Below are 9,177 nucleotides of genomic sequence, written 5' to 3' on the forward strand. Positions count from 1 at the left end.
TAAAGATGTTTTGAGGCAGGGTTTAGTTTTGGGGAGTTGGATAAGGTTCCAACAGTTTATTGGATCCTCAAGTGGATACCTAAGTCTTTGGCTTCTTAAGGAGGAACTTTAATTTCCTTGAGAGGCTCAGTTCACCTGAAGTTTGTTTTGGGAAGTTTGAGGGACACCTAGTAAGGGTTTCAGAGTTGGTTTCAGCAGTAAGTCAGTAAATGAGTTACCAGCGCAATTTTAAGAGGATTCAGAGTTCCCTGACAGGATTTAAGTTTCATTAAGGGGGTTAGATCTAGGGTTAGGGCTAAGCCCTTTTTAAGGGATCTCAGAGCTCCTTGAGAGTTTTCTCCGACTTTTTCAAGAGGCTTCAGAGTTCTTTAAAGGTGTTTCACTGTCCCATGGGGATGGTTTAGATAAAAACCTTTAGGTGGGTCCAGTGTTGCATGGGATTTTCCTTGTGGGTTCCTGGACCTAAATGTTTCCAGGGCATCTGAAGATCCTTAAACTGGTTTAGGGTCCATAGAGGGGTTCGCGAGTACACTGGGCCCCAATATTTTGAAGTTTCAAGGAATTCTTACAGTGAGATCCTTCAGGTGGTTTCACAAGTCTGAGAGTTCTCAGAGCTACTTGAAAAGGAAGAATTACTTTATCAATGTAGCTGCCACATAGTCAGTTAGAGGTCTGGTGCCTTTCCCAAGGGCATCTCAGTAGTGCTCAGGACTTGAACAGGCACATCTCTAATCGACACATGGTCTGTGTTGAACTTGAAATGACCTATATCCTAACCAAATTCATATGGATTAAGCTACTGATGCCCCTACTTTTGGAGGATTAAGAGATCCTTAAAAGGGATTTAAAGTTCCAGGAGTGCTTTAATTAGTTTTCACAAGCTTTGTCTGCCTGTTTTTAAAACAAATCCTTTATTTAAATTGAAAGTGTTTTGAACATGATTTATGTTTGCCCTAAAAAGAAACCAAACACTGGTTGGCCAGGTGTTGCACTAAACCTAAACCAAGGCAAAAACTAAAACTGAGGCTGTGGCGGGAGCAGGGGTTCCTGTATCTGTTTGGCCCCTGGCCCAATAGAATTTGAGTACATCATTGTGGTTGGTGGCTTACTAGTTCAAGAGGGCTTTAACTAGGTCTCAAGGGTCACAAAAAAAGTTCGTTGATACTTTGAAGCCAAATCTACCTGATCTACATGTGACTGGATGAGTAAAATTCCACAATATGGCAAATAAAAGTGTGTTGATGAACTGTCAGAGCAGGTGTAGTGAAACATTGAGCAGGAATCCTTCAGCCCATGGACATGAAAAGAGGAAGAAACAGGAGGTTTTCTGAACAGGTTCCTACTGATTGTAGATTCCTCCCCCTCTTCTATCTGTCCTGTTCAAACTTGTCGTCATAATCTCTCTCCCCTGTGATGTTCATAAACTCCTGTCAACTCTGAGCCTGAGGCAACAGAAACTTTCCACTACTGACACACAGCCCGACAGACAGACAGGCAGAAAGACAGACAGGCAGGGAGAGGGTAAAAATTACAGGAATGATCGAGGAAAGACAGTTAAGAGAAAGGTTTGAAGCAATTTTGGACCATTTTGATGGGTTCTATAGGTGCCTGAGGTACATATTTCTCAGAATGTATTGAACTAATTTGTATTTAGGGTCCTTAAAGGATTTTAAAGTACATCAGAGTGAATCACAGTTCCTTGAGGGAGAGTTTTAAGGGTTTCTTTTTGGAATTTTGTCAAGTTATTGAGGGGTTTTTTGGGGGAGCTTTGGGGGCTTTGGTCCCTGGAGAGGTTCCAGTAATGCTGGTGTTACCAAAGAGGGTTTTGAGGTTCCTTCTGTCTTTAAGGAGGTACCACCTTTAGGGAGATTCATTGTTTGTTGGGGGAGTTTTGGGAAGTTACAGGTCTTCTTGCAGGGTATTCCAATATCTTTGAGTCAGTAACAAAGTTCATGAATGAGAAAGATACCACTGATACTCTTGATAGGGTTCTGTGAAGCCCTGGAAAGGTTGGAAAGGGACCAGGGTGGGGTATTTAAAGAGGTTCTTGGGTACTTAGGTGGTTTTAGGGGATCATTGGCGTGATTTGGTCACTTAAGTGGTACCAGCAATGCATATGTGGTTCCTGTTTGGTTTTTGGGGTTCCTTTAGTGTTCTAGGAGCCATTGAAGGGGAGTTTCATTTTTCCTTGAGGGCGTTTTAGGAAGTTCCAGGTCCAGGGTGTCAGGGATATTCCAATGTCCTTGAGGTTTATGTGGAACTTTATGTGGTTTTACCTGTGTTTGAATATGTTTTAGCATTCCAGGAAGATGGTCAACAGCAGGGATAGCAGAAATGGTCCCTGCGATTCCTGGAGTCGTCCGCAGGGCACCTTAATCCACGTCTGTCTCCTAAAATATGTAGTCTATTAAAGACATAATATTAATCATTTAATGGTAAACTGAGCAAACATGTAGCCCTCCAAGGGCTCCAAGGGACCTTGAAGGTTTTGCAGAATAAACCACACTGTCTAGTTCTGACCAAAACCTTATTAATAGGTAAAAATGTATGGTGAGCTGCCCTGATGGTGCCTGAGAGGGCAAACAAAGACGTCCCAGCAGAGAGATGGTGATTTTTGGGGGTTAAACTGGATTGGATGTGTATTCACTGTAACGGACGCGACAGGAAACATACGGGTCGTCTTCTTTAAACCCGTCAAGGTACCAGCATGACAAGCCAACCCCACTCACCTGTGACAACATTCACATCTTCAAAATGTATCTCCTAGCACTCCAATCTGAATTTTAAGTTTGGATTTGTAACGCAGAAAACATTTTGAACAATGAGGTGAGATATTGATTTGTAGTATATAGTATTTTCAGACAGAAAAAAAAGTCTGGAAAAAAAGTTGATTGAATGGATGTGAAATATCTCATGTTGGTGATGATGGTCGTTTCTGTCTCAGGTGTTTTCTTTGCTGCAGGCCTCAACACACACACACACGCGGTCTTTCTGTCTGTCTGTCTGTGTATATAACGTTATGCAAATGTGAGGCCAGCCGTCAGCCCGGCGGTTAGCGGTTCGACCACACACACACCACAGCAGCTCTGTCAGTCCTGACTGCTGATGTGCCCTTGAGCATCTGACATGTCTCATTCATAAGAGATTTTACTCACATCATGCGGGAAGTGCCCCTAAATTATGCCTACAGTCGGCCATCATGAATACCATTGGTCAATAATTTTCCCCTGGTTTTACTGGTATAGATAAAACTAAATTAATGGTACACTGGGGTTTATGGCAGGAAAGAGGTTAAACTTTTTATCCATTAATTGATAATACTTACTCCTCAATTCATAAAACCTCCTGCAAAGAAATGGTGGAAGAGTTACTCAAATCTTTTACTTCAGCAACATTAGTAATAGGGACAGAGACAAATCATTTTTTGATCCCGCTTGAGCTGTACCACGAATCTCACTTGTGATGTTTGTCAATTTAAAAGATAGTTTTCCAAGTCGATAAAGTCTCAGTTTTTTTTATCAATAAAGCAACATATCATCTAGTTTTGTGTTAAACTGCTCAGTGAACTTGTCTCGCCCAACCAACGTCACCAACACTAACATACTCGCCAACTCAGCAAAGTAAAGGAACTAAAAATCTCAGCCGAAACATCGTCACAAACACAACTGTTGGCTGTGTAGTCTTTATAATTATGTATGTTCACAGTCGTATATTTCATTGGTTTTATGACAAACTTGACTGACATTCATGACTAAAATAATATAATTTACACTCATGACACAATTCAAAGGAGATAAAAAAGTGACTTGTCTCTCCACATTCACTCCATAAAAAGTTTTTTCTGAAATAATGTCTCACAGGGCAAACTGGAGGAGGCTTGACTCTCTATCATATTATATTATAGGAATATATTATCTATTGGCGCATTAAACCTTTTCTCACATGCACTGGTCAAAAATGAGGTCACATTGTTAAAAACTCTTTGCAGGGTAAGTGAAACAGAAATCTGTCAGGACCAAAATGTGAATCATCTGTCATTGCTTTAACCAAAAACATTTCAATAACCACATCTTCATAAAAAAGAAAAGAAAGGTGGTTTGATAATCATCTGAATGTTAAGAAAAATGTCAATGGATTTGCGCTGAAAAGAAAAATAATCCAAATAAATGGATTAATAGAATATACACCAAAGCAGGTCAGCACTGTGGTAGAGCTCCTGTAGCTGAGTGTTCTGTTAGTGCTGACATATTTATTAATGAACCGTCCGTCTGTTGACTCACAGCAGAAGATTTTTTTTTCACATGAGGCATTTAAAGGCACAGAAACTGCTCTGTTGTTTTGAGTTTGAGGGAAACTCGATGAAGGTGGAAAAAACCTTATAGGGGCGGTCCAACTGGTCCAAGACATGCTGATACAGGACCACTGCAACACACACAAATGCGCGCGCACACAAACACACACACACACACACGCACACACACACCCACACACACACACACACACACACACACACCTACACACACACACACACACACACACACACACACAGATGTATTCATACGTTATGGCAGTTATGATGGTAACCATGACAAAAATTAATTGGCACCTGATACACCTGGACAACATGTTGTGAATAAATGATTTACTCCGATAATACTACAGTGTTAAGATTTGATTTTAATCAAAAAGCATTTAATTTCATGCTTTTACAATCTGACTTTGGTTGAAACTTGAATGAGTGACTGACTTCAGGTCTTTACAGTTTTTATTGATTGCTTTGATGCAGCAGTCAACTCAAACTCCACATTTTCAAAAAAAGTTAACACACAGGCTGAAACAGTGGCACTCATGGTCAAAATGACTCATTTTGTTTGCAAAAGGCTCTAACCGTGCCAAAAACATTTAAAATATGCAACAAAAGCTAATTTTGCCTTCAAACAACACAACTTCCAAACAAGTGTATGAGCTCTTCCAATCAACCATTACACAGTGGACAACAAAATACAAAATACAGCACTCAGTGCGAATCGGTGCACCATTGCTTGTCATTGTGGCCTATTACTCTATGTAGCTTTCATGCCAGTGCCATTTGTTGTCAAATTTGCCTTCTTGCAAAGAATTGAATCCAGAATCAGAAATTCTTTGATGCATTTTTTGATTCCATTGATTCTATTTTTCGAACTGTGGCTGAAAACTGAAATACTGTAAATATTGCACAAAATATAAAAAAAAAAGAAAGCTGGTAGTCTCATAGTTCACAAAACATTTCTGCAGCTTCACAGCAAGCTTTTTCCTGAACAACTGACCTGTTTTAAAACATAGAAAAGAAGTTAAAGATATACAATATTACAGTAAAGTATAACAATCTATTACTGTAGAGTATAAGAAATAGCCACTATTGATACTCAGTCTCTTCTGTCTTGACAATGGGGCCACATGGCCTCATCCACATCACATTCATTATCCTCTCTTGCAATGAACCAAGGGAAAAATCTTCTTGCATGCCATCCAACCTTGACATTCCTCTGCACCTATTTCTCACTCTCATCTGCCTTAGACCTCTTCAATCCATGTTGGCAAAGAACAACACAGCCGCTGCACTTTTTAAGGCCTGCAGACTGATTGCTCATTGAAGATTTGTGTTTAGGAGTGTCAAACAGGTGCTTTAGTGATTTCATACTGATGTAGGTAGTTTCTAATAGTTAGGAACAGATGGTTTCTGTTTGGTTACCATAGCTAAAACAATGGAGTTTGGACTGCTTGAATGACATCTGTGTTAACTGTTCTGCAAAAGGGTGGGGAAAATGTGTCAATTCAATGAGAAATGGTTAACACATTTGCAAGAGGTGTCTTGTGCTCTGCTGAGACAGTGATGATGAAAACCAAGTGGATCCCAGTTTGTTTAAACAGGTCAAAGCAATCAATAAAAACTGTAAGATGCATTAAAGCAGCTATAAACAACATCTTTATATTAAAGCAACCTTACCAATGTAACTTTTTTTAACCTTAAAATAAAAACTTCAAACTTCTGATGGTACATTGTCTTTTAATCTATCACTTGTTTCGGCACTATGTAACTTCAGTGGGAGGGTAGGATCACAGCGTCACATACATTGTTTACTTCAACATACAAGTTTTGACTTGTGATGACTTACGTTTGTAGTTAGCCCATACATTATGTCTGACAAATTGTTCCAGACCTGGGATTTGTATTTACAACTGTGACATTGCACAACTGTGGGGGGCGCCAAATCATAAAAAAAAAAAAATTCTACATAATGTTGCTTTAAAGGACCAATTTGTAAGAACATCTGATATTTGAGTCTCATTCCCAACCTGTCAAAAACTGATGCTTAGATCATAGGACGGGCCGGCCACCATCCCAAAGCATCGATTAAATTTGGAGTGATACCTCAAAATCAATTTATTTTACAGATAGGACCTTTAAACGAAAAAATATCAGGTATAATAGTAAAACACTGACAGGGAACATTTACTGCACCATGAGTACTTTTACTGAAATAACTTAAATTACATTGTGCTAATAATACTTATTTTCGACTTGCAAATCAATGACTTCATCCCGTTTCTAAATCTGTCTTCAGCAAACACCTGTAATATATTTGGGTTTTTTACCACCCAGACTGACATTCAAATCCTGTGGTTTCATAAAATGACTGATTGAACCTTCAGACAGCTGTGTGTGTGTGTGTGTGTGTGTGTGTGTGTGTTTTGCCACCATGCTCTCCATTGATGAGGCATGTGGCAGTAAACAGTTGGCACACTTTCAGTACTCCTCCTCGTGTTGTGTCATCAACAGTTTGATGAAAACTATCTGATCTTGATACAACTGATAGTCAGTCAGCACACTTTAATGTGTGTGTGTTTGTTTAGTATTCGTGTTTAATGTGTGTGTGCATGTGTGTGACCACCATCTTGTTTCTCTGTTGATATATTTGAAACTTTTTACTAATTTGATTGTGTTTATCTTAAACTTCAAACATGGTGCATTCAAAGGCACTCTAAAAGGTGCGATTTGGCAGTTGCATTGATGAGTTCTGTTGTATGACAATAAATGAAGCAAACTAAACTCTCACACACTTTGTCAAAACTTATGGGAAATGTTTTAAGATCCCTTGGACTAAAAAGGTTTGTGTTCATTAAATCGACCTGTGGGTCTGACATGATGACGTTAAATGCAACAACATTTTTAAAGAACATTTAAACAGAAGTCAAATTTCCATCTGAATTAGCTCAAAGTACAAATACATTTCTAGATGCTGGTCTAAAGCAAATCTGGATGATGAAGGCTTGTTGAGTGGGTGTGAGATAGCCTCTCAGTAGATCAGAAGCCATGTTGATGATGATGATGATGATGGCAAAAATAATACTGAATCATATAAACTCCATTTTCATGAAAAAATAAGCCAATAATCCCATTTGGAAAGTAGCTGCAGCTTAAAAAGCACAAACTGCTGTGTGTTGAAACAATATAGTTCCAAACCTTATAAACTTTCTACTTAAAATCTTTTTTATCTGAACGCACAATCTATGGTGTGAGGGAATCATGAAACTCTTCAGCTTTGAAACGTAATTAAGTGTAAATGTCATTTTAATGTTTGGTTAAAACGAATAAAAGTGTGTTTGGTTGTTGCGAGGTGGTGCCAAACGGTGGTCACAGATGGAGGTTCCGTTTCAGAAGATGATACGATGCTGCCGCCGTGTGGCTGAAACATTAAACAACAGTTGACAGCAGCAATCTTGGATCATAAAAATCCAAGATTTACTGATGAATCAAACAATATGTCCATGTCAAAAGTAGTAACAAATAAATACCAAATAAAATACAAATGAAAATATATTGCAAACCCATCAAAGACAACAAGCAGAACAGTGTTAGATAATTATCATTTTACAGTTCCTTTATTTCTCAATCATTTCTTCAAATCTCTAAATTAAGGCTAATTAAAGTGAAAATAAATAAACACAAAGTTAGTTTTTTTCAGGCCACTCAATAATCTGTATTGTTCATTAACTTGAAATAAGTGCTCATTTAAAAGTTTTAAATCCAAGTAAGTCTTTACAAACCCCAATTCTACTGAAGTTGAGACATTGTGTAAAACATAAATAAAACAGAATAAAATGATTTGCAAATACTTTTCAACTTATATTCAGTTGAATTTCACTACAAAAACAAGATATTCAATATTCAAACTGACACACTTTGTTTTTTGGCAAATATTCACTCATTTTGAATTTGATGCCTGCAACACATTCCAAAAAAGCTGGAACAGCGGCAACAAAAGAATGGGAAAGTTTAGGAATGCTCCAAAAAAACCTGTTTGGAACATTGTTGACTAGTTGTTCACAAAGTGGTGAACCTTGCTTGTGAACGACTGAGCCTTTTGGAGATGCTCCTTTTATACCCAATCATGGCACTCACCTGTTTCCAATTAACCTGTTCACCTGTGCAGTCTTTTAAGAATGTTTCTCAACGTAAATTTGCAAGGAATTTACAGATTTTATCATCTCCATTATTATTAAAAGATTCAGAGAATCTGGAGAAATCTGTGCACATAAATGGTAAGGGTTAGGTTTGAACATTAAATATCTTATCTTTGTAGTGTATTCAGTTGAATCCAAGTTGAAAAGGATTTGCAAATCATTGTATTGTGTTTATTTACGTTTTACACAACATCCCAACGTCATTGGAATTGGAGTTTGTATTATTTTTTTTGTTTTTATTCTTCATATAAAATTAAATCACATATGTAAACAGATGGCTGCATTTTAATCTAATATTCACCTGACCTGGTTCCATCAGTTTAGCACGTTTATGTTAAAAGTATACTGACTGATTATTCTGTATAATTAGAGCCAAATCACATTCTACCTTCCAGAGCTTCCTTGCAAACTATGATTTATCTTCAGATCTGTAAACTGAATTATGACTATGAAAATCGGTTCTCCACACACTGTGTTCTTGCATCATCGACTTTATTCCTTCAGTTTGTTTGTTGGGTTGATTGAAAATTGAACCAGCAGATCAGAACTCAAAGATAAATATTCTGATTCTGACAAGTTAAACATGGACATGAACACCATGGTTTCCTGGACTGCTCCTTTCAAGTAAAATATGTCGAGTCAGTTTGATATTCAGAGCAAAAGAGACCAGAC

The sequence above is a fragment of the Sparus aurata genome, chromosome 13, assembly GCF_900880675.1.
Source record: "Sparus aurata chromosome 13, fSpaAur1.1, whole genome shotgun sequence".
Lineage (NCBI taxonomy): Eukaryota > Metazoa > Chordata > Actinopteri > Spariformes > Sparidae > Sparus > Sparus aurata.